The sequence below is a fragment of the Phyllostomus discolor genome, chromosome 4 (assembly GCF_004126475.2).
Source record: "Phyllostomus discolor isolate MPI-MPIP mPhyDis1 chromosome 4, mPhyDis1.pri.v3, whole genome shotgun sequence".
Lineage (NCBI taxonomy): Eukaryota > Metazoa > Chordata > Mammalia > Chiroptera > Phyllostomidae > Phyllostomus > Phyllostomus discolor.
In genome coordinates, this window is record NC_040906.2 from 178,220,089 (window position 1) to 178,246,362 (window position 26,274).

Genomic DNA, 26,274 nt, shown 5'->3' on the forward strand with positions numbered 1-26,274 from the left:
ATCACCCCCAAAAATGAGCTAACTGAGAAGAATATAATGAACCATATATATGTTTGTGTGTGTATATGCATATTATATGTGTATATCACATGTGTGGCATAACATGTATATCGTGTTATATGTATATATAACATAACTTTGGTATGATGATAGGAATGGGTTTTGAAGTGCCATGCTCTGAACCAGTCATGTCCTTGGACAATATAAATAAAGAGAAACCCATAGAAATGAAACTCTACATTGGATCAAGACTTTCTTTGCTTGTCAGTACTGCAAAAACCATTGTTAGCTGTGTAAATGTGGTTATACATGTTAAAAAAGAATACAAAACATTTGATACAAAACTGTCCTGGGACAAATTAATAAAGCAAAGTGTCAAAAACGAGTCTGTCTTTCCTCTTCTCTGCTAATTACTGCCCTTTTGGGTGTGGCAGCAAAGAAGGGAAGCTTTTCGTCACTGTGCTCCCAACTCAGCATAGTAAAACAGAACATCAGGGACACAATAAGCTTTCATGTTATGGACACTTGCTATTTTGATGTCTATATTGCTTTGGAGATTATTCGTTTTACTAAAAAACAATGTGGATCAGAGGGCAGGTTTCCTAAAAGTGGTCACTATGTTAAATTTATTAACTATTGTCTCCTTGTTCCAACACTCCTTTGCATGCACATGGACCGGTAAAAGCTTGTCTTTGTTGGAAGTCCTAAACAATTAGGCTTCTGCCTGTAATCCAATGTGGGCTCTTCCTCCGTAGCTTTTTCTTCAAGGAGACCACCTTCATTTTGTGACGTCATGTGGACGTGGCAGACCAAACTATTCATTCTAAACTCCAGTTCCTTAGGAATTAGGCTTAATTGTTAAATATCAGGGGGTTCTGAGACTCAAATGAGATGTGGTGTATAAATCATTGCGTGAATCATAAAGCAAAGCACAAATGTTAGTAATTATGTTGGATGATTTTAACCATTCAAATGAAAAGTGAGTCATTCATTCTTGCACGTAGATGTTTGGCCTCATGTAGAAAAAACAATTGGATGATTAAATTTCTCATATGTCTTTCAAAACTTCACATCACATAACTGTTTTGAATATTCTTGAACTTTTTTTTAAAATAGTAACTAGTCTGGCAGGTTGTTTGGTGAAGACATTTGTTGCAAGAATAAGTTATTTTCATAGTGGCTCTATAATTGACATTTTTGAATTTCCTCTTGCAATAAATATTTTTAGTATGGCAATGTTTTTGGAGCTGCAAATTGTTAATAAGCATACACCCAGATTGTTAATGAGCACATACAGTGGTGAGTGATGCAGTGTAAAATTCAACCAGAAAATATCCATCCTCTCAAATGACAGGGCATCAGGCAGAAAAATTACATGTAAGATCAAGACATTAAAACAGGTCATTTCTGATACCCCCTACCCTGCCAATCTCACGCCACTGTTTGGTAGATATGTGGTCGATTTTTTTATTGTTCTTCAGATGGTCAATTTTAAAATTCTTTTTCAATATACTTTTTTAGAGCAGTTTTAATTTCACAGCAAAACTGAATAGAGAATAGAAAGAGATCCCATATATCCCTCTTTCCCCTCCACACAAACAGCTTCCTCCACCATCAACACACCATACCAGAGTAGTCTATTTTGTTATAATTGATGAACCAACCCTGATACATCATAATCCACAGTCCACAGTTAACATTAGGTCTTACTCTTGTTGTTATACATTCTCTGAGGTTGGATAAATGTATGATAACATCTATGCACTGTGAATAATACAGAATAGCCTCACTGCCCTAAAAATCCTGTGTTCTACCTATTAATTCCTGCCCCTCGAAGCTCCTGGCAACCACGGATCTTTTTACTGTCCCCACAGCTGTGCCTTTACCACAATGCCATTTAGTTGGAATGATACTAGCTTTTGGAATCACATACTGTTGAGATTGGCTTCTTTTACTTAATAATGCTCAGCTAAGTTTCTCCCGTGCCTTTTCAAGGTTTGGCAGCTCAATTATTTTTAGAACTGAATAATATTCTACTGTCGGTTGGTACTACAGTTTATCCACTCACCTACTGAAGGACATGTTGGTTGTTTCCAAGTTTTGGCAATTACAAGTGAAGCTACTATAAACATCCACCTGCAGAGTTTTGTGTGAAAATAAGTTTTGAAGGCCTTTTGTTTAAAACTAAAGAGTGCATTTGCTGGATCATATGGTAAGAGTATGTTTAATTTTTTTTAAGAAACCACCACACTCTTTTCCAAAGTGGCCATACTCTTCTGCATCTCCACCATCAATGCACGTGAGTTCTTGTTCTTGTTAGCATTTGGGGTTGTCAGTGTTCTGGATTTGGTCCATTCTGACAAATACACAGTGTTAACTCCTTATTTTAATTTGCATTCCGCTGATGACATATTTTGCAGAGCATCCTTCCGTATGCCTTTTTTGACCATCTATATGTATTTTTTCATGAGGCATCTATTTAGATCTTTAGCCCATGTTAAAAATTGGATTCTTTGTTTTCTTATTATAGAGTTGTAAGTGTTATTTTTATATTTTGAATAACAGTCCTTTACCAGATATGCCTTTTGCAAATATTTTCTTCCAGTTTTGTGGCTTGTCTTTTGATCCTCAGGACATGTCTTTAACAGAGCAGAAATTTTTAATGTTGTTAATTCTTTTTATAATAGATCATGCCTTGGGTGTTATATCTAAAAGTTATCAGCAGACACAGGGTCATATAGATTTTCTCCAATATCATATCCTAGGATTTCTCTAGTTTTGCATTTACATTTAGGTTTTCAGACAGTTTTCAGTACTTTTTGTTCCAGCACTGTTTGTTGTAAAGACAATTTCTCTGCATCACATTCCCTCTTCTGCTCTATCTAAGATCAGTTGACTCTATTTATGTGGGTCTATTTCTGGGCTCTCTGTTCTGTTCCACTGATACCATACAGTCCTGGTTTCTGTACTTATAAAGTGAGTCTTAAAGTTGCATAATGCCAGTCCACTTTGTTCTTCCCCTTCAATATTGCATCGGCTGGTCTGGGCCTTTTCCCTCTCTATATGTTATGATCTGGATGTTTACGATCCCTCAGTGCATGTGTTGAAACTTAACAGCCAAAGTGATAATACTAGGTGGGAACTTGGAGAGGCAATTAAATCATGAAGATAGACCCTTCATGAATGGGGTTAGTACCCTTATAAAAGAAGTCATAGGGCTCTCTTTTACCAGCTCCACCATGTGAGGGTGAGAATAGCCTGCCACCCAGAAGAGAGCCCTCACCTGGCTACACTGAACTTGGATGACCAGCCTCCGGAATTATGGGAAATAGATTTATGTTGCTTGTAAGCTATCTAGTTTATGGTCTTTTTTATATCGGTCCAAAAGATCTGAGATACTATATAAACTTTAGAATCATTTTGACTATGCCCACAGAACAACCTCCTGGGGTTTTGATTGGGATTACATTTAAGATCAAGATATCTATTGATATCTATGATCTATTACTATAGATCAAGTTGGGAAGAACTGAAATCTTGACAATATTGAGCCTTCCTATCCACGAACATGAAATATCTGTCTGTTTCTTTAGCTCTTTGATTTCTTTCACAAGATTTCATAGCTTTTCTCACATACGTGTTGTAGTTGTGTTTGTTTTTAAAGTATATATAAACATTCCACAAAATAAAATTTTATCTAATTCAAAAAGACTTAAAAAAACATTTAATCTTCAGTGTAATTAACCTTAGATAAATCATTATTTAACAAAATCTGGAGAATGCATAGTGTTATGCCTTTCCTTGAACATTCTGTTAAATGTATAAAATGAGCTTTTTAATCTCATTCTGAGTGTGTGTATATGTGTGTATGTATATGAGTCTGTGGATGATTATTATGCTATATTTATTTGATGTTTTCCACCTAGGTGATTTCAACTAGTCTAAGTAATTTCCTCTTTTATGTTTTGTGTATTTGTGTCATTTCTAAAAATCTTTACCTCAAGGACTGAAATATTCTGTTTTGTCTATACTATATTTCATACATGGAACATCTAGATTTGAGGTTGAAGTTCTCCCTTCCGTATTGAAGTACCCTGAGATTTGTATTGAATCTCAGTTGACTGTATGTCTATAGGCTTATTTATGGACTATTTATTCTCTACTGATCTTCTATTTACCCTTATTGTATACTAACATAACAGTAAGTCTTGAAGTCAAAAAGGCTAAGTCCTCTAATGTTTTTATTTATCAAAATTGTTCTGCCTATTTAAGGTCCCTTGGATTTTAATATGAGTTTTAGAATAAGCTTGTTCATTTAGACAGAAGTTTACGGTGATTATGGTTGGAGTTGCATGGACTGTATAGTCTGCTCTTCAATGAGTGTGGCATGCATCTTCACTCATTTAGATCTGTAAAAATTTCTGTCAGCAGTGATTTGTAGTTGTCTTCATACAGGTTTTACACAACTTTTGTTACATTTATTATATGTGGGTTTTTGTGATTATGAATTGCATTTTATTAATTTAATTTAAAATTTTTATATTGCTCTTTTATGGAAAGATGGTTGTATTGCTCTTTTAATAGAAAGGCAATAGTTTTTTTCATGTTAGTCTTGGATTCTGTAATCTTGTAAACCTACTTACTAATTTCTGGTATATGTTTATTGCTTAGGCTCCTTTAGAGGGATGGTTATATCATCAGAGAATAGAGTTTTGTGTCTTACTCTCCGGTATTTATGGTTTGACCCTTTGCTGTATACCACTCTGGTCAGCACCTGCAGTACAATATTGCACAGACAACTTGAGAGCAGACATTCTTGTGCTGATCCCATTTACTCCCTCTTTCATCATTATAACGTATGGGGGGGACCTCAAAGGAAGGGAATTGTTTTCTGTATTACCCCTTGCAATACAGGCTTCCCCTGCTAGGTGAGTGTTCTAGGAACCCATCTGTATCAGTGTACCAGCTGGCATTGTTGTGAGAGGCTGCATTCCACTCCAGGAAACTTTTTTTGAAGACTTTTTATATGTGTTTGCCCATTTCATGATGTGTGACTTACAAGTGCACCTGCACACATAGTGCTGAGTGTTCAGCAGTTTTTGACCAAAAATGGCATGAGCCCCATGTCCCACCTTCACTATTCACTTAATCTTGCCCCGAGTGACTTTTTTTGTTTCCCCAGATGAAAATATTCTATAATGTTCTATAAAATGTTCTATGAAAGTTAATTAGGTCTGCATGATCAATATTATTGTTTAGATGTTATATGTCCTTACTGATTTTTTAAAAAGATTTATTTATTTATTTTTAGACAGAGGGGAAAGAAGGGAAAAAGAGAGGGAGAGATCATCTCTCTCATCAGTGTGTTGTTGCATCGCCCATGCCCCCCACTGAATACCTGGCCTGCAACCCAGGCATGTGCCCTGGCTGGGGATTGAACCAGGGACCCTTTGGTTTACATGCCAGCCCTCAGTCCACTGAGCTACACCAGCCAGGGATGCTTTCTGATATTTTGTCTATGTGATTTATCAAATGCTGAGAGAGGAATTTTGTTCTCTCCAACAGTAACTGTGATTTTCTCTATTTCTTTCATTAACCAGTTTTTGCTTAATGAATTTTGAAGTTCTATTATTAAGTATATACACATTTAGGATTATTTATGCCTTCTTGTTTAATTGACACTTCCACATTATTCCTTAAATTTTCATAATACTTCTTATCTTGATTTTACTTCAATAGTAAGGTATTCATACCATTTTGTTATGCTTACTATTTTGTATACTACATATATTTTTTCTTTATTTTCCTTTCAGTGTATCCATTTCTTAGTATTTAATGGGCATTTCTTATTGACAGCATATAGTTTTATGTTCTTTTTATCTGATCTTTTGTCTAATCTCACAATATTTGTTTTTAGTTAGAGTGTTGCTTTTAGTTAGAGTGAGCATTTAACTGTTATGTTTGGATTTAAATCTTACTATATAAATCTTCTTACTATTTGATTTTTATACATGTCCTCTGTTTTTTTATTCTGTGTTCCCCTCCTGCCTTCTTTGGGGTCAATCAATATTTATTCATATTTCCTTTTATGTTTTCTGTATTCAACATCAGAATAACTTAAGCATTGATTGAGACTTCCATAACATCATGTTATCTGATGTCTTTATATTTCTGCGCACTGTTGAGACCCATGTAAAGGCTATAGCTAATAGGCTTTCATTTTACCACATCCAATGGAGGGAAAAAGAGGAGTTAAAGGAAAAAAAGAAAAGGACTCATAGACATGGATAACAGGGTGGTAATTGCTGGGGGAAGACAGGGTATAAGGGGAGTAAATGGTAGTGGAAAAATATAATAAAGGTTATATATTTGAAAAATAATGACTTTCAAATTTCAGTAAGCTCTCATGCCATTTACTAGAATAGGGCACACTGGAGAATAAGAAGCAGGAATATTTGGATTTCATATTATACATATGCAGTTTGAGATGTTGGTAAAACATCCAAAAGAATATGTTAAAGGCTACACTACACACAAGCCTATAGAAATTAGAAGTAAAAGTTCCAAGGTATTTATCTATTAATATTATTGTATGTTTTCATTTTAAACCTCTAAGTATAATACAAAAAGATGTGATAAATTTTTATTATTTATGTTCTATTATCAAATATTGTTAAATATTTATAAATTACTTTATAATTAATGCTAAGCAATAAATCCTTGCTATATTTTATAATCCCTTGAATAGTCTTTTTACTTTATTTAAAAACATTTTTATGTGAATGGCTGGAGTTAGGGGGAGAGGTGGGAGGAAAATGAGGACAACTGTACTTGAACAACAATAAAAAAAAGTTTAAAAATATTTTTAAAGGTAAATCAGCCTCTGCAAATAAAATGTCCCTTTTCTATACTGACCATTTAAACTGTGTTCAGTTTCGCAAGACATCATTAAAACTAGATCATATTCTTTAGAATATATGCATTCTAAGCATTAATTTGTCACATTTAAACATAACTAGTTTCAAGGAGTTAATGTAAGTTGTTAACCCAATGAAATGGATACAAATTTGAATCTCTTTACAATGAGAAAAGAAATCAGTGTTGACCCCTCCTATTCTGTCTCTCAAAAAATATATATGCCAGCACTTACATGCTGAGCATTTGACTTCCATGTGTAATACATATTTTTCAAAGGAATCCTGAAGACCTCTGATTTGCATGTGAGCAAACCCAGTCCCAAAGACTTGAGTGATTTTTCAAAGACAGCAGAATTACGAATTGGGTGAGACTTGGGCCAAGTAAGGTCTTTTTGCTTTGCAGCTTCTATTTTATTTTCATCATAATTTCTCAATGGAAAGATTATTTTTTTCATGATATCAAACAAAATAATGGCGATGGATGTATGAGCTCCTGAGTTGAGTAAATTAGTAACTTTGCACTGTTAATGTCGGTGTGTGCATGTTTTGTATCTATCGCCCTTTCTTTCCCTCTCAGCCTCATTTCTTGATCCTATCAAAATGCTGCCTCTATTCTCACTCTCTTGTCTTCTAATTTGCTTGAGAAACATAAATATTAACCCAATTTTCTCCAATATGTAGTTTCCCTTTAAATTTATATCATAATTTGGTCAGTCTTTAATAAAAATATATACATATCTGTCACTAAAAATTATTATGAATTTAAGAAATGCTGCTGCCTTCTAACACACTGGTTATTAAACTTCATTCCCAATTTAAGATTCCAATCTTAAGAATCTTGGATTCTTGTTACTTTCAAATGTATTTTTGAAATACTAGCTGTTTCTCATTTATCAGTTACTCTTTGAGACAAGCAAAGAACAAATCAATAGTTATCCAAGTAAGTGTAACTTGAAATACAACATTTGAGTGTCTGTCATCTATATGTTAGAAAATGTTGTCATAAATAACACAGCAATAGGAACAATTAGCATATACTGGATGTTTTCCAGGTGTCACACACATCATAACAACTCTCTACACAAGAAAAGTACTGTTCTATTGACCATTTTTTAGATGGAGAAACTGATGCTTTAAGAGATTTTAAAACTTGCCAGTGTAACTCATGTAACACATGATATACTCATCATTTAAATAGACTTGGTTTTATTCCTGAGTCTGAACTTCAGCCTTCAGCTTTCCTGTTTTACTTCCTATTAGTTCTGAAACAGGATTCACCTTTTGTGTTTATGTACCCAACCTTTGCATTCCAGACAGACACACTTTTATTATTTGCTTTGCAATAACGTTATCACCCATTCAATTTTACATAAACGCTTTACTATGTTTTTACTATGCAACTTCACAAAGCATTCAAAGGCATGCATTTTGATGTTAATTATTTTTGCAAACTTCATTGAAGTCTCTATAGTGTTGATGATCGAACTGAGTCTGTAAAAAAAAAGATATACTATCATGGTGATTTTTTCGTTTATTTTTTAAAAGCTTTATTTATCAATAAGTTTTGATCCTTACACTAAATAACTGGGCTAAAATTTGTAGACCTTCCTCCCCTTGTCCTGAACTGATTGCCATGAGACTTAAGCATGTCCAAGAAAAATATTTGATAATTTTCTATTTAAGCAAATGAAAGCATTAAGAAAGGTGCTATCTAAAATGTGAGAAAGAAAAATATTTAGTGACTGTATATCCTAGTCAATATTCTTTAAGACAGTCTTTAGCAATGTGTTTGTTAAAAACATAGAAAATATTTGAAAATTAGTTGCCTTTTCATATTCACATGCTACTACCAGCATTTATTTTAAAATAAGTTATTTTTTACTAAATATGTTTTGTCTAAAATTGGTATAGCTCCTCTTTATCTTCTTTCCTTTTCTCTTAGTTCTTTTGCTGCCCTTTCTCTTTCTTACCTCTTTTTATAGCTTTGTGTGTACCACATCTTAATGCTCATTTTACAGTCAAATTTATTGAGGTTATTTTCATAAATAAAATTCACCCTTTACAGTGTACTATTCTATGAAATTGGACAATGCATACATTCATGTAAATACCACCACAGTCAAATAATATTACCATCACCCTAAAAACTTGCTTCATACCCCTTCGTAAATCACTACCCTTCCTCCCTCTTTACCAAACCAGAAAACCACTGATTAGTGGGTTATCCTTTTCCAGAGTGACATATGTAGTCTGTCGTGCCTGGCTTTTTCACTTAGTGCAGTGCTTTTGAGATATACTGCACTACCATATAGCAACATTTATCTGTACTTCCTTGTTATTCTTGCTCACAGTCCATTGTATGGCTGTAGAAACTCAACAGTGAGTATGTGTATGGTACTTACATCTGCGAATGGGCAGGTTTCAATATCTATCAAGCCACTGGTGTAGGGGATTCAGTCCCTCTGGTCAGGAGTTGGTGAGGTTTTTGTTTTGACATTGCTCTTTTCTCAATGAGTTGGTGTAGTGTAGTGGTACACTACAGGTTGGAAGTTCCTCTGGAGATGGATTACCTTTAGGTTGTGCTTAAACTGAGATGATAGAGGATTTTTCTCAGTACTAATCCTCCACCTTCAACTTGTTACCATCCCTGCAGGTCTGTACCACCAGGGGCTGGAGAGAATCTGTTAATATTCTTGCACTTCTCCAATAGTAGCCTGCTGTTGCTTGGTATCACATGACAGGCCCATGTTGGGGAAATAGGAGGTTCTGTATTATCCTGGTCCAGCCACATTTTGGGGTAAGCCTTGCATCCTGGCTTCTGGGTGGGGAACTCAAAGCATGCTTGCTACTCCTCTGATTGGCAGTCAGACTCTCTGCCTTCTATCTGTTGTTGTCCTTGACCTTGCATGGAACTTTCTGTTTCTCCCCTAATGATAGAGCATTGAGATTTGAGTCAGTATAAGACCGTAGATCCAAGATGACTTTCTGCCCTTTCCATGAACTCAGGCTTTTTTTCCTACCCTTTCCTCAGCTGCAGTGCATGTTTGCTGTCTCTCCCCTATGCCTAAGGCTTTTTGCTTTGCACAAGAGAAGAGTCTAGAGAATGGCAAGGCAGGTCGCCTTACACCCAACAGCTGCCCAGTTCCTCCAGACACCTGCCCACCTAGGTGTCTCTCTTCCGGCACTTGCCTGCCCGGGGAAATGCCACTGAAGGGAGCATGCGAATGAGTTTTAAATCTTACAAATACATTCTAAGCAACATTCTCTTACAATAACAAAGTGAGGTGCCCCGCAATTTGTTCCATCAACATGCTGCTGTTGGATTTACTTTTCAAAGCTGCCTACTAAAATTTTTAGTTAGGTGACAGGATTATATTTTGCACAAATAGTAGCAATGATAATACTGCTCCTAAAAAGTGGCTGAATATAATCATTGTGAACTGAAGAAAAGAAAAAGAATAAGAAAGGAAGGAAGGAAATAAATATCCATCCCATTAATACTAACTTTCCTTCCAAATGCACTGGTATGGTGTGATCTTTTAAAGAATTATGAAAGGTAACCGTAAGAGCTGCTGTGGCCCCACACCCTTGCCCCTGCAGTAGATTTCTGGCCGGGAATGCACACTGAGTTTTCTGCTTCAAGGATGGCCAGTGCTCAGGGCTCGCATTCATTCTCACTTTTAAATTATGTGATGTTTCCTTTTCTCATTTGACATCTTCAAAGTGAAAAGTGTCAGTGCCAGGGAAGCGTGAAAATATAGTCAGTCCCAACAGCAGTCCTGGAAAACCTACAGGAGGGTTGGCCAGGTATTATCAGAGTGAAAAAATAACTGTAATGGAAAAGGTATTCATATGCATTACTACCAAAGAAACTAATTTTCTTAATTTTTTAAAGATCACATTTTATAAAATTTTATAATATGGAATGCCGCTGTACCATTTTAAATGAGGCAACTAGAAAAGAAACAATCTGAAAATTGATGTGGTGCTTTGAATATAGTAAAGTAATAGTTCTTTTAAGTTTAATTGCTGAGACGTATTTTAGCATAGTGCTCAAAAACATATACAATAAAACTAGTGACAATTCAATCTAAACTTGGATAAATGAAACAAATATGTCTTCAAGGAGAAATATAGTCTTGAAATACTGATTTTTGTAGCATGTAAATATTATTTTAACACTCTGATACTCTCTTTTAAGTGATTTTTAAAATTTAAAAAGAAATAGAAGACAGGAGGAAAGTCAGTTAAAAAAATAAAGAAGATACCCCATTCACAAATAATCAGGATTTAAATGTTACATATTTTGTGTAATATCTGCTAGGTTTTGATTATCCACATCCAAATGACAGTTCAATCTGATGGGTTAAAAAATAATTGTTCACGAATACTTTCCCTCCTTATTTAACTTGCCTAAGGCAACCAATAGCTAAAGCTTCTGAACCCATACCTACAGTCATTTCCTTAAGCTCAGGAATATATTTTATAAGAACATAAGTATTTAAAACCTGTGTACCTCAGGTGTGGAGTAGGGGACAGGGAATGCACTGCTCCAGGCTAGGGATGCCAGCTCTGTTTCGTTCGGTGTCCTCCACAGTGCAACCTCCTGGTTTGAAGTCTGTGAGTTCATTGTCATCAGGTATTTCTGTTCAAAACAAACCTTCATCATGCATTTCTAAAACAAGAGTATGTGGTAGTTTTCAGCTTGTCCTTTAAACCATGCTATATGTACATCGACAGCCAATTCATAAGTATATTAGATACATTTCACATCTATATTTCCTTTTCCCAGAATTAAGGATTAATTTAGAATAGCACAATAAATTGCGCCTCATGTTTTCTCAATGAAGCTTGTCCAATTATTTGAGTGCACTGTACTTTCAAGTTCATAATCATTACCTTCTTTTGTATTCTAACTTTCAAAAGTGAGGACCTGATTATTGCCATCTGACTTGTGCAAATATTCCTCTTTGCAATATGTGCTGCATATAAATGTGCGGTTTGTATAGTAGGGGGTAAAATGGGCAGCCTCCCTGCCATCTGTGTGCTAATTAACCAGTGTTGAACACTGTCTTGTCATAGGAAAAAGTCATCTTCATTTCTACAGGGTGCAAATTATGTTGCCAAGAAGATCACAGCACAGGGTCAAAGTTGGCTGTCAGCAATGGCTCTTGCTTCAGTTTGTACTTCGTAAAGTTAAAGGAATTTTTTAATAAAACATAGACTAAACTGTACTTCCGTATCTAATTTGTACACCTACATAATAAAACTATAAGCATGAAACAAAATAAAACAGTATTTTCCTATACGTACTAAAACATTTGTAACTGGATCTTTTTCTTTTGGTATCTTATTTACCCTAAGGCTTAATTACTTGGGGGAGCAGATAAATTATTGCTTTCAACATACATGGAAACATAATTAAAATAAATCTGCATTAATCATTCTGTTAATTTTCAACACTGAAAAATATCTGAACCAAATGATCAATCAAATCGAGTTTACCTTAAAAAACTAGGTATTTTTTTTTTCATTTTAAATATAGTGAACCATTAGTTACCTCTTTGGTAAAATGAAGAACAACAAATTGTTGTTAAACAATTGAAGACATAGATTAGTTTTAAAATTCAAGTCAGCTCCAATGATTCTAACCTCTAGGAATTTTAGCAGAAGGAGAAGTAAGGAAAATTAATTACCTATTGTCATTAAATATAATTTTAAAATTCAGTAATGTTTGGCAACAGATTGCTAGTGAATGAGAGTGTATGCACGCCTGTAACTTGTGTCCTACTCTGCCAATATTACTAAATAATTAAAAATGAAACATCACAATATTTTGCACATTACACCAACATAATTAGCCTCATAATTAAAATCTTGAAAAAGTTGGAAGGATACCACTTTACTCCTATGGTCATACATAGAGATATAATATTATTCTCACTTTCTTTTAAGCATGTGATAAGAAAAAGTGGGAAAGATAAAGGAACAATCATTTAATGGAAGCTAAGTGGTCTGCATATATTCCTAAATGATTTCTTTTCATGAAAATATTCTCAATTTGGAACTAAAAGTATCGCCTTATCCTTATAAAAGTGAAAGAAGAATCACTTCCTTCTACAGAATAATGTGTTATTTATTTTCTGTATACCGATTTTCTTTGATACTTTTTCTGGAACAAATTTTCATTAACATTTAAGATTTTCAAAGCATGAAAACATTTGGTTGTATTTTATCAACAAATAGGTTAGCTATAATTCTTATACTATCTGCAAAAAATAGTCAAGGCTATTTTTACTCCTGACAGAATGGCAGTGGTATGACTGAAGAAAACATGACCTTTTACTTACAGTGTAATCATTTTGACACACAAGGCTCTGGAATGTCCCTAAAAAGAAGACTGTGGTATTTACCAAAATACATATTAATCCTTTAAGCCAATTGCACCCATCAATGTATTACTTTATTCTATGAGCTTCTTGACATATCAACTCCTCTGCAAAACTTTCCTTCTTTATAAGACCTGCTAAGTTATAAGTTCCCACAGCATCTGGACTACATCCTTAGAGGTCAGGGACCAGGTCCAATTCTCTTTTGGATGCACTGGACCTAGTAGACAGACCAGCATCTTGAGTGTGTGCAGTATTGTTGGATGAATGAATAAAGGAGCACGCAACCATTAGCCTGTTAAACTGTCGACTAACATAGAACACACACTTGTGGAAAATGGACTTAAAGCAAACTTTGGGTGAAAAATCTTGTACTGGCTTGGACAGGCCTGAATTAGAATCCTGATTCTGCCATTTATTGTCAGTGAAAACTTAAGCATTTAACATCTCTTAATCATGTTGTCATTCTAAGGAATGGTACTAAATATGGTACCCTGCAAAAAATTGTAGAGTTGTACACCTTATTCCTAAAAGGCCTGCCAAAGTCTTCTTGTACACAATAGGTGCTTTGCAGATAATAGCACTTTTTTAATGATTGAGAAATATTTTCAGGCCTAGCAAGAATCAGGAGAGCTCAATTAGAAACTTACGAACTGGTTACACATAGTATTCTTGTAGTCTTTTTGAATATTATTTTTAGATAAAGACATGGAAAGTAATAACAGTTGGTGGTGATTTAAGCATCTGCAAGAGGCCTGAAGTGATAATACTACTGCGTAATCTCTAATTTAAAACATCATTGTAGGCATGTGATGTATTTGTTGGTTCAAGTTCTGCATGAGCCTTGTCTTATAGCTCTGTCATGTGATGTGTCATGTCTCTGTAAATGTTAAAAACAACATATGAGAAACATTTTAGGTTTGACTTAAAAGTTCCCTTCCAGTCCCACTTGTCTGTTTGGTACCTTAAGAGTCATTAAAACATTTCCCCTACAGAATATGGGTATTTGTATTATCATGAGTATTGTATAGATTGGTACTCTGCTCTGTTGAGGGGGTCAGATGCAACTGGAGCAATATTTGTTATCCTGGTCCTTGTATCTATGAGACTATCACAGATATCCAATGTCTGATTTCACAGTAGGGGATATCAAAGGAGGGAAAAAACATGCATTGCCATAGTAGGCTCGTCTAATTGGGAGACCCATGTTAAAACTGTTTTTGCACAATTTCATGGGGCAAATTGAAAAAACTACCAGGGGCTCCAAAATGCCCCCCTGTGGTTGTGTTCTTTAGGGACTAACTCCCAAGTGAGTTATTTGAATCAAGGAATTCTCATTTTCTCATTTTACTTCAGAAAATTTTAAAGCAAACCCTGTGCATCTCAACCCTGGTAGATAAATGTAAATACGTATGCGCACATAGAAAGGACATTAGAATGCAGGGGTAATGTGGAGGGGTTGAAGGTGTGGTTTGGTTCTACCAATACACCTGGGAATTTCCTATCACAGAACACATCTAAATTATGCCTGCTAACAGCAGTTGGGCAAGTGTCTTCTGGAAAGGTCATAGAGAGAGGAGAGTTTCGAATCTTGGCAAATTATAACTGTTCACAACATTAAACATTTTTTTGAAGTACCAGTTTAGTAGCTTTGAGTGCCATGAAGAATGAGATGTCCAGAAAGTAATAAATTGAGCCCATTTTTAAGACAGTAATAAGAACATTTAATAGATGCGTAAAACTGCTAAATGATTTTGCAGAACAATTGCCTCACTTCTGAGTTAATCATAAACTCACAAACAAGCATTCAACAGGAGATCAATACTGGTTTGTGGTGTGCATAAGATTACAGCATTCATTCCAGTACAAAGATAAATTCAGTGCAAACCACGCATTTCACTTTTTGGCCTGGCATCCTTATCCCGCTGCTGTTATTACACTGGAAATACAGACTTCAACAATCTTGTGTCTGATTAAAGAAAAATCAGTTGCTGATGCACACATTATTTATATTTGTCTCAAGACAAATGAAAGCATTAGACTAAAACACAAGTTCTAAAGTAAGACACATTCTGCATGTTGTAAAAGTTCACTGTAGCAAATCATAGAAAATTAGTATAGGCAAAAATTAGGGAAAAAGACAGATACATGGAAATACCTTCATATTATGGCATAGTACGTTGGAGAAATTATTTTGGTAAAGCATATGAAAAAATACTATTAAGTTTTAATTACCCTTAGTTTTTCCATATTGGTAATTTGTCCTGACATAAAAGCAAATAGATCTTTAAAATAAAAGTTAGTTTTAATAGAATCCATAAAATTGTTCTTCTAAGCTTATCAAAGAACAAAATAGAAAATAGATAGGACAGGACAGGAAAGAAGAATAAATTATTATCATTCATTAAGTAAACCCTATTTACAGTAAATATCAGCTTATTTAATATTTATAATTGCCCAATTACACAGCTACTATTAAGAAACAAAAAAAGAAGAAAACAAGGTAAGTTGAATAGACATATCTGATTAAATTTTTAAATATTTAATATTTTATTAAATTTTTTATTTACCACTTGGTACCCTTATACACCCCTACCCCCCAGCATTCTCCACATGGCTGTCTATGTCCATGAGTACCTTTTCCTTTTGGATCAATCCCTCCACACCCTACCCACCCCCACTTATCTGTTATACTGCTATCAATGAGTCTGTCTCTATTTTGCTTGTTAGTTCAATTTGTTCATTGGATTTGTTCACATATGAATGAAACCATATGGTATTTGTCTTTCTCTGCCTGGCTTATTTCACTTAGCATAATGTTCTCCAGTTCCATCCATACTGCAAAACGTAAAACTTTCTTCTTTTTTACAGTCAAGTACCGTTCCGTTGTGTAAATGTCGCATAGTTGCTCTGTCCACTCATCTACTAATGGGCACTTGGGCTTCTTCCTTGATGATTGTAAATAACACTGTGTTGAACATAAGGGTGATTATGTTCTTTAGAATTAGTGTTTTGGGTTCCTTCAGATATATTCCCAGAAGTGGGGTCACTGAGTCAAAAGGCATATCCAGTTTTCATTTTTCATACTGCTTTCTACAGTGGCTGCACCAATCTGCATTCCCAGCAATTGTGCAGAAAGGTTCCCCTTTCTCCACATCCTCACCAGTACTTGTGTGTTGATTTATTGATGATAGCCATTCAGACAGATGTGAGATAGAATCTTATTGTGGTTTTAATTTGCATTTCTCTGATGATTAGTTAAAGTCAAATATTTATAGGATGGGCCAAAAATAAATGTTATTTATTATGACACAAAGTGACAAATAAATGTTGAACTTTTGTGATGGCATATGTATAGTAGGAAAGAACAAACACAAAATAAACAGTGGGCATATTAATATCAGATAACAGAATTCAAGAACAATAGTGTTAAATGTAACTAATAGGGTATTTTGTATTAACAAAGTAACTGTCTACACTGGAGAAACATAATGAATGTTTATATACTGAATAATATAAATTGCAATATATATTTTAAAACTTGGATAGAAAATTTCAGAAACATAATGGTAGGCAGAGTTAAATGCTCCATGCTCAGATTTTGAAAGATCAAGTTGACAAATAAAAATGAAATAAACAAATCCCTAAATAATTTAAAATATATAGTTAAGAAAATTGATTTTATAAATATATGCTAAACTTTGTACTTTAAAAATGACATCTTAGCCCTGGCTGGTGTGGCTCAGTGATTGAGTGCCAGCCTGTGAATCAAAGGGTCACCAGTTCAATTACCAGTCAAGGCACATGCCTGGGTTGCAGGCTGGGTCCCCAGTGGAGGGCACGTGAGAAGCAGCCACACATTGATGTTTCTGTCCTTCTCTTTCTCCCTCCTTTCCCCTCTCTCTGAAAATAAATAAATAAAATCTTTAAAAAATATTTTAAAATAATAAAATAAAAATTTAAAAAATGGATTTAAAATAAATTGCATCTAATAATTTAAAAGTAAAATACCACTTTATTAAATCATATTTATCTTCAAAATTTGTTGAAATATAGCAAAATCTCTGATTTTACCTTACACATTTTTGTATGTCAAGAATGGTCAATTATTTCCATTCTTTTATGGGTTAACCTAATGCAATCTAACTCAATCCAAATTGGATACTTCAATTTTTTAATGTGAAATATTTTTAGAACACAGAAAATTCCTCCCAAATAACATAACCTTATCAGAAACTCACCACTCAGATTTATGGTAATATTTTGACATATTTGCTTCAGGTAGCTTTATTTAAAAAAAATAAGGGATAATGGATACATCTGAAATTTCCTTCTTAATGTCTTTCTTCTCCCTTACTCCAAAGGTAAGAGAGTGGCGTCAGCACACAGGGCAACAAATGAATGAATGGTAGTCAGTAACATCTAGAGACAAACCACTTACGTATGTGGACCAGGGATGTTTCCCTGATTTAAACTTTAGATTTTAAATCAGGTGGATACTTTTAATGACTCACTTTAAAGGCACAACTGGCAAGAAATATGGGGTGGGGGGGAGCATTTTCTACTTGAGACCGTAGGACCCAACAGATTTTTGTTTCTTTGTATAGCACATTAAGTATAATTATTATTACAAGTAGACAATAATGACCAATGTTAGTTACACATACATGTTCCTAAAAGCAGGCCTAATTCATTTATTTTGACTTGTAAGTGGCCTATACAAAATTGGACAAGTATAATAATAATGAGATCTGATAAAACTGTTGAGGTGCAGTTATTAATCAGGAGATATATATATATATATATATATATATATATATATATATATCTCCTGATATATATAGATATAGATATAGATATAGATATATACTGTTCAATGTTACTTTAAAATAGTTTATGATTAGATTGCCAGCATGTTCCAGGTATAAAAATGAAATTTCTCTTGGACAAGGATGTTCTGGAAATCATTACATTTAAGTCCAAGTTACACCCTATGTTTACCAATTGCAACTGATGTGGAGTGTTTCTTTGGAAAGTGCAGTTCCTCAGCCTAACAGTACAAGAATACACACAGCCTGCTAAACAACTGTACAAAATAATATGAAAGAAATGTTTTATACTCATATCAAGCACATCCAGCATTTATCTTCCATGCCTAAAAATATACCTACATCAAATTGTAGGGCTTGAATTAAATTATTATTTTATGGCAGTGATTTATTATCAACAAAAGCAAAACAAAAAGAAACATTCTAGGTAACCATTTTATAATTATACACTGCATTTTATTAGTCAGTGTATTTGAATATTTCTCAAAGGATATACTGAGTACAGACCAGAGGCTAGATACCATGCTAAATGAAGGTAATTATGAAGTTGAAGAAGATACAGGCAATATTATTAAAGAACTCATAGTTTATCTGGATATGTTCAATGATCGTAGCTACTTTTAAAATTTGGAAAGCAGACCTGGCTGGTGTAGCTCAGTGGATTGAGTGTGGGCCTGCGAAGACAAGGGTTGCCAGTTTGATTCCCAGCCAGGACCCAAGCCTGGGTTACAGGTCAGGTCCCCAGTAGGGGTCTTGCAAGAGGCAAACACACATTGATGTTTCTTTCCCTCTCTTTCTCCTTCCCTTCCCCTCTCTCTAAAAATAAATAAATAAAATCTTTTTTAAAAAGTGATGAAAATGTGGGAAATCAATTATAGGATACTCTGGATTATTCTGCACCGTCTATTGCTAAGAAGGAAAGTCCTTTAACTGGCATCTCATTGCCAAAAGTTTACATCATTCTTATGTAATGCTTTGACAATTCTCTGTCTCACCCCTATGTGAGATATCCTCTGTCTCAACCTCATGCAATTCAGAATCCTTATTCTGCTTGGACCCCAAGCTACTCACTTCATGTTTCTCTCTCTAAAAATTATCTCAAGAGTTTGATTTTTTTGGTAATCATTCCATTTCCTTTAACCCAGTCATCAAAATTAACTCTGCCTCTCAATTTTAGAGTCTATATATAAACCTACGAACCAAGTTGCTGATATTCTTTTTTTACAGTGAGTGGCCACTGGCTTCATTTGTGAGTGTTCTAAAGATATTTACATTTAAAGAGGATTCTTTATGACACATCTTAACTCAGGTGCACGAATCTCATAATAGAAAGTAAGGAGGGAAAGTCATTCAGAAGATAACAGGGTGAAGTCTCTGAGAGTCTCATCAGAACAGTCCTCCCTCTTGAATGAGTTTATGTTTGCTCTGCAGATTTGTCTAAGTCATCTAAATATCTGCTCTGATTAACAAAAAGTTCCTTAAATACCCCATACTTTTCTTTTTTTTTAAAGAACAAATTTAGTGCTATCTGTAACATACTTTAGTAGGCATGTAAAAGCATCCTATAAAGAACACAAATGTTTGCACTGAAACAAAACACGTACTGCTTCCCTCAACCTGATCTTCCTGGGGTACACTGTCATAACTGGTCATAGTCTAGAATCCTTTTTGGAAACACACACACGTGTGCACACACACACGTGTGTGCAGAAGAACCCACAGTTCTTTCCCAACTTCAACAATTGGCAAAAGCACTCCTCTCTCTGAGTGTTAAGTGTAGTCATTAAGAGCAGTTTTGTTTATTGCCCCCTCGTCGTTAAGCACAAGGCTATACCCAAGGAGATAACCATATGCTGTGCTAGTAGTTTCTTTATATATTTGTTTCTTTCTTTTTGTTTTTTAATACAGTCAATTTTCATCTTACTGTGGTAAAGAACAAAATATATAAAATAAAAGTTGAGAGTATGAAACAAGCTTAAAGTAATTTCTTACTTAAGAAACACAGAGTTTTTTTTTTAATCAGAAAGCTTTCAAGACTGGAAAAAACCAAGTCTTGAGAATGCCAAATGTAAGAGATTATTCAATATAATAGGATCTGCCTAGGTATAGGACTGTTGTGTTGTTGGCTTCTAATATATATGGAAAAAAGATAAACACTGTTGAGCATCATACTGGCTTTCATTTTAGTTTTATTATTATCATTCTTTTTCTGAACTTGAATCATCATTCACATAGCAAAAAAAATATTGTTTACATGGTTCCATATCCCCTATGTTTTAAAATCCAGGGTTATATTTCTATTCTGCTCATAATGCATATTTTTCTAATTTTCATGACTTCTTTTTTCTAACATACCATTTTAAAGATAATCTCAAAGCAGCAAAGTTTAAAATGGGAAAAAGTTAAGATGGGAAATAGATATGATCCATAAAAATAAGATTAGACCAGTGACCAAAAATAGTCAGTTGGCCAGGTTGGTTTCTGGCCTTAAAAATAGTAGATTTGATCTTTGTCTACATGATTTGGTGATAATATTTCCTTTAGTCACAAAATATGGGATCAACATCTCACGTCTTCTCTGTCCATAAAGAAAAATGTGAGTATTTGAAACTATTGCTTAATAAATTGGTGAAATATATGTGGTCAGGGAACACATTTCTTGTTAAACCAAATACATTAAATTATACACATAACCCAGAACCTGTGAATTTGTGCAGCTTCGCACCAGTGTCCAACAAATGTTCTCTGAATAGATGAATAAGCAAATATCACTTTGAAACAATAAAGAAGTTTATTATAAACCTATTAAGGCAATCTATTAAGGCCTGTTTATCTCAATCTCTTCTTAATTTTAAGGATAAACTTGGTTTAAAAAATCTACACTTGATTTGTTCCTTGGAAACTGGTAACCTCTTCAGCGAGTAAATAAAATATATGTTTCTAAACAATTTCATGCAGTTACACTATATGCAGTTAGTTACATCCTTCTCGGTGTTGTCAAATAATTTTTATATATTTACTATAGCCCTCATTTCATTGGGCCATTTATTTTCTTAAGAGTACTTTCCTTGTCGGGGGTTTTATTTATTATGTTTTCTTTTTCATGCCTTGTACAGTGCTTGATACATAACTGTACTCAGCAAATATTTTAGGAATGAATCCGTAAATAAACTTAAAAACTGATTTTTCTTAATTGCATAATTTGCCATTATTTGAAAGGTAACAATCAAAGGAGTATCTCTTTTACACTAAATTAGAAGAAATTCTATTTTGTTTTGATCAAAGTCTATAAATGTTTACTTGTTACCAGGACAACAGTGTAAGCAACATAATACAGAAGACAGTACAAATAATCTACGTTACTTGCCCAATTTTGCTGTAGATAATGAAATAGTAATTACATTAAATATAATGATTGTGTTAATGCATTAGAATTCCATACTTACTGGAAAATGGGCAGCAGACTTGCTGTGGATGCTTGCTTTGGGGTAATTTACTTGTATTTTTTGGACCATAAGATGCACCTAGGTTTTAGAGGTGGGAAATAGGGAAAAAATTTGAAGCAAAAAATGTAGTAAAATATGTAATAACATAAAAAATATAATATTTCACCGATGTAAATGTAAATAGAACTCAACAGCAGCATTAACAACTATTGTTCCTCCCAAATTTGAGGGGGGGTGTGTCTTATAGTCCAAAAAATACGGTAATTAATTTACAATTAAAATACCACAAGAATCTTTGTAAAATTATTGTTGTGATAGCTGCTCCTGCATTAACTGTGGAGTATACCATGACGAAGAGGAGGGGCTCAAGTTATACACTAAAATGGACTTGGTTCAAATCCCTGCTCTGTTACTAGCCTGCTTGCTATGTGAAACTGTGTGGCTTACTTAGCATCTCAGACTCAATTTCTTGGTCTATCAAACTATAATACTAATAGTACATACTTTATAAAGTAGTTGTATGGGTTCTGGCTTGTATTAAGCACCTAATGTACCTCAGCTAGTAGTTCAGTATTTGTTGTCAATGCATTTGACTGTATTATCAAACAAATACCCCACATTCTCCAATAGAAATTTATTTGTAATTGATTTTAGACAGAGAGCAAGGGGGGGAGGAAAGAAGAGGGAGAGAGTGGGTGGGGGGAAGAGAGAGAGAGAAAGAGAGAGAGAGAGAGAGAGAGAGAGAGAGATTGACCTACTGTTCCACTTATCATTCATTGGTTGTTTCCTGTATGAGCTACTGGCCAGGGCTCTTTAATAAAAATTTAGGTTATCCATATGATGCCTACTGATATGGTGAAATCTAAACAATGGGATATAAGCTTTTATTTACATGCCAAAAGAATGCATTGTTGAGAACTTAAATAGTCTTTATATAAAGGGTGGGGCAAAAGTAGGCTTCCAGTAGTGAGTATGCAAAACAGAGTTTTTCCTTATGTTATTATTTATTAATATTGTATTATTTTCCATATGAAAGATTATAAACCTACTTTTGCCCCACAGTATATTGATGGGTTTGCCCGTGATTTTTTTCTGAGATTTCAACAATTATTTTCCAATGACTTATTGATATATGTATTAATGTTATATATGGAAAGAGTTTATATATTCTAGTTAATAGGTAATTAAATCACAACAATCCCAGATACATGTCTGTGTCATACTATACTATATTTTTATCCTATACAAAATTTCATTAAATGTCTTTATTTCTATCATATATTTTATGACTTTCTGAAGAATTGTATTTGAATGGAAATTCCAACATATGTTATTCCCTTTACTACATTGGGAAAATAATTTAGAATATGCTTACCAGTGACGCCTTGGTGAATATTAGTGGAGCAATAGAAATTTTAGAGGCTGATTAATATTTATGGTATTTTCCTTGACTCTTCCCATTAAACAACTGCCAATAAAATTACCTGGTTTTTCACAGGATATAATATCCTCATATATAGGAAACAGGTTTTAAAGACCTTTGAGCATAGTAAGTATTCAAAAAATGTTACAGAACTGAAACAGACTTCATCTTTGAAGTCATTACAATTTCTTCTAACAAATTCCTGTTTTCTTGACCCTCCCGAGTTCTGTTCTAGGATAATGGAAATGACTGACAATTCAGAGCACTTAATATTTTCTAATATTATTATTATACACTGAGTTTGGTAGTGGGTGAGATAAAAGTTTATTTTAAATGAATCTTTTAAAAGTTTTAGTGGAATGATGCTCCGTGATCTTGGAAATGTCTAAGATTTCTTTGCCTTCTGCACACATGACTGAAGGCTCCTTGGGGGTCTTGGTTTATATAATAACCTGCTGCCAAAGGATGATTCACCAGCAAGGCGTTCAAAATTTGAATTTAGATAGAAAATCTAACTCAACTTTGGATTTTTGTCTGTACAGTGACAAAATATTTTAATGGAAAATATACAAAAATCAGTAAGTTGGGTGTTTTGCTTCAATAATGTCCAGTACACTGATTCCAAATATCAATCTGATATATTCACTTTTCTATGAATAGCATGGTTCAACTACCATGTCAGTCATGCTTCAAACTGATGACGTACTGGGCTTTTTAAATTATGGAATATTTTGTGTTAGTTTAATCTGGTTTTGTAAGAATTAGAGTTTAAGAATAAACATAGAATATGAATATCTTCTTTTTCTGCACATACCTGTCAAATTTTCCCAACACCATTTGTCGAATAAACTATCTTTAGTGCATTGTATGTGCTTGCTTTCTCTGTCAAATATTAATTGACTATGAAGGTGTGGGTTTATTTCTGAGCTCTCTATTCCTTTCCATTGATCTGTGTGTCTGTTATTATGCCAATAGCATGATGTTTTGATTGCAATGGCCTTATAGTATAACTTGATATTAGATAGTGTGATTTCCTCCTACTGTTCTTCTTTCTCAGAATTGCTGTTACTATGCAGGGTCATTTGTGCTTCCATATAAATTTTGGGGTATTTGTTCTAGTTCTGTGAAATACATCATTGGAGTCTTGATAGGAATAATGTTGAACTCACAGATTGCTTTGGGTAGTGTGGACATTTAATGATGCTGATTCTTCCTATCCACGAACACAGTATGTGCTTCCACTTATTTGTGTCTTCTTCAATTTCTTTCTTCAGTGTCTTATAATTTTCTGAGAATAGGTCCTTTGCATCCTTGATTAGGTTTATTCCTTGGTATTTTATTCTTTTCGAAGAAGTGTGGGGACAGACTCATAGATAGAGAGCAGGATGACAGCTTGTGGGAGGAGGTCAGGGGGTGGAGAGCTTGAGCAATAAGGAAAAAGGACTCATGGATGTGGACAACAGTGTGGTGATTGCTGGGGGAAAGGAGGTAAAGGGGACTAAATGGTAATGAAAAAATACGATGAAGATCATATCAAACATATTAGTAAAAGAATATGACTACTTTTAATAAGGTGTTAAAAATAAACATGGAAATGCATTGCTTTTAAAAATAAATGTAAAATCAAAACACTTTTAGACTGTTGAACTTCTCTAGTGGCATTTGCAATAATTTACCTAAACCATTCATACTAATCACTTTGCCATTATTTGCAGCTAGTTTTAAGCACACTTTTTTCAAACTAATTCTGCTCACTGTTTTTATTTAAAAAGTAATGTTATTCTCTTTTGAAATATTTTAATGCTTTCAAATGAAATCTTAATATAAATGGGGAAAAAGAGATGTCCTAAAGTGCAGTAATGCTGAAGCCTGCGTAAACATCATCATTATAGGTAGTGCTTAGTTTAATTTGTCTTGAAACACATCGGTAATATTAGTTAATGGAGCACTAAAGTCTTGCTTAAGGCGTTCTGACCTAGGGCCTGACCCTCTGGCAGCTCCTGGGAGGACAGCATCACAGTGATGCCCTGGGAAAGTCTGTTTGGTCAAGAAAACACAGTTGCTTGTGTCACAAGACCTTTGTGCACTTTCATGCACAACAATTCAGATAGCCGCAATTCTAAATAAAAAAATCTCATCTTGCTATTATTAAAGTTTAGAATTCAAATATACTCTTCAAAAGATCTAGTATTAGTAAATGAAAGTGGGGGTTCAGCTGCCCCAAATTCCAGAAGCACTAGTTGGTGAGAAAAGAAAGAGATCATTATTAAAAAGTTGCATAATCTGGCAGGAGGGGTGACTCCCTGTCTCCAGGCTCATCTCTTACACAAAACACAAAGGAAACCCCTCCATTCCAGGAAAGACCAAAGCCCAAAACATTCAATCCTTATCTTGTCTGTGGAGCCAGAGGGCAGCTAAGTGGATGGCTGTCCATCTTTAAGTTCCCTCCTGGAACTGAGTGTATTGCTGGCACTGCTATCAGCCATATGGCTTCTAGGGCCAGCTGGTCCCACAACCACTGACCTTCAGGTCTATGAGAGAGCACCCCTCTCCTCCTTTCCCTTGGTTCACATCTCCCAGCCCAAACTTCCCAGCACTCTGGGAGGTCCAGCACCTGCAAGGAATCCCATCTTTTTCACAGGCTAGACATGTCTTTCTCTGACACAGCACCTCCCTCTGCTGCCATCTTAACCTCTTAGGTACATGCAGCTGCATCCTCTGGTCCCACCCCCACCCAGGGACCAGAAGGGAGTAGGAGAGCTTTTCACTTTGTCATTCACCCTCACTTTCCTTGCACATGCTCAGTGCAAGGCCTCCCTGCTCCCCTGTCTTGCCCAGGGTAGCCGGGGGAGGAGGGAGAATATGTTCTAAGGCACCATGGTAGCTTGGTTAGTGGGGCAACGTGGGGTTGCTGCCCCTGTGGCTCCTCTCCTCTGTTCCCACTCGAATTCCTGGCACTGGCAAGGTTACTGGTATCAGTGTGAATATTGAGTCAAATTTTAATATTAGTTTTTCTGCCACATCTTTTTTATATGGTGATAGGCATTAGACCATGAATTAAAGTTGCCCTTTCAGTGTTTAAAGTTATATTAAATTTTCAGGTGATTCCTTTTACTGAGTTTCCATTTTAGTTATAAGACTTGAAATCATGAAACTTAAATTCAGCTTTTCTTTAGACTAGTAAAGACTTCGGGACAAGCATTTCTGAATCATCAAGAAAAGGAGAGAATGAAAATCAATTTATTAACAGCTCCTCTTTAGGCACATTCA

The 26,274-nt window shown here is 34.6% G+C and overlaps 1 protein-coding gene and 1 long non-coding RNA gene across 3 annotated transcripts in view; both read left to right on the forward strand.

The window, feature by feature from the left end:
* NKAIN2 (sodium/potassium transporting ATPase interacting 2) overlaps positions 1–26,274 on the forward strand; it is an 878,265-nt gene that overhangs the window by 339,929 nt on the left and 512,062 nt on the right. The gene's annotated exons all lie outside the window — the stretch shown is intronic.
* Positions 6,003–24,541, forward strand: LOC118500318. Its single transcript, XR_004902882.1, has 3 exons — positions 6,003–6,320; positions 11,605–11,610; positions 24,499–24,541. It is a non-coding gene; the product is annotated as an uncharacterized LOC118500318 (long non-coding RNA).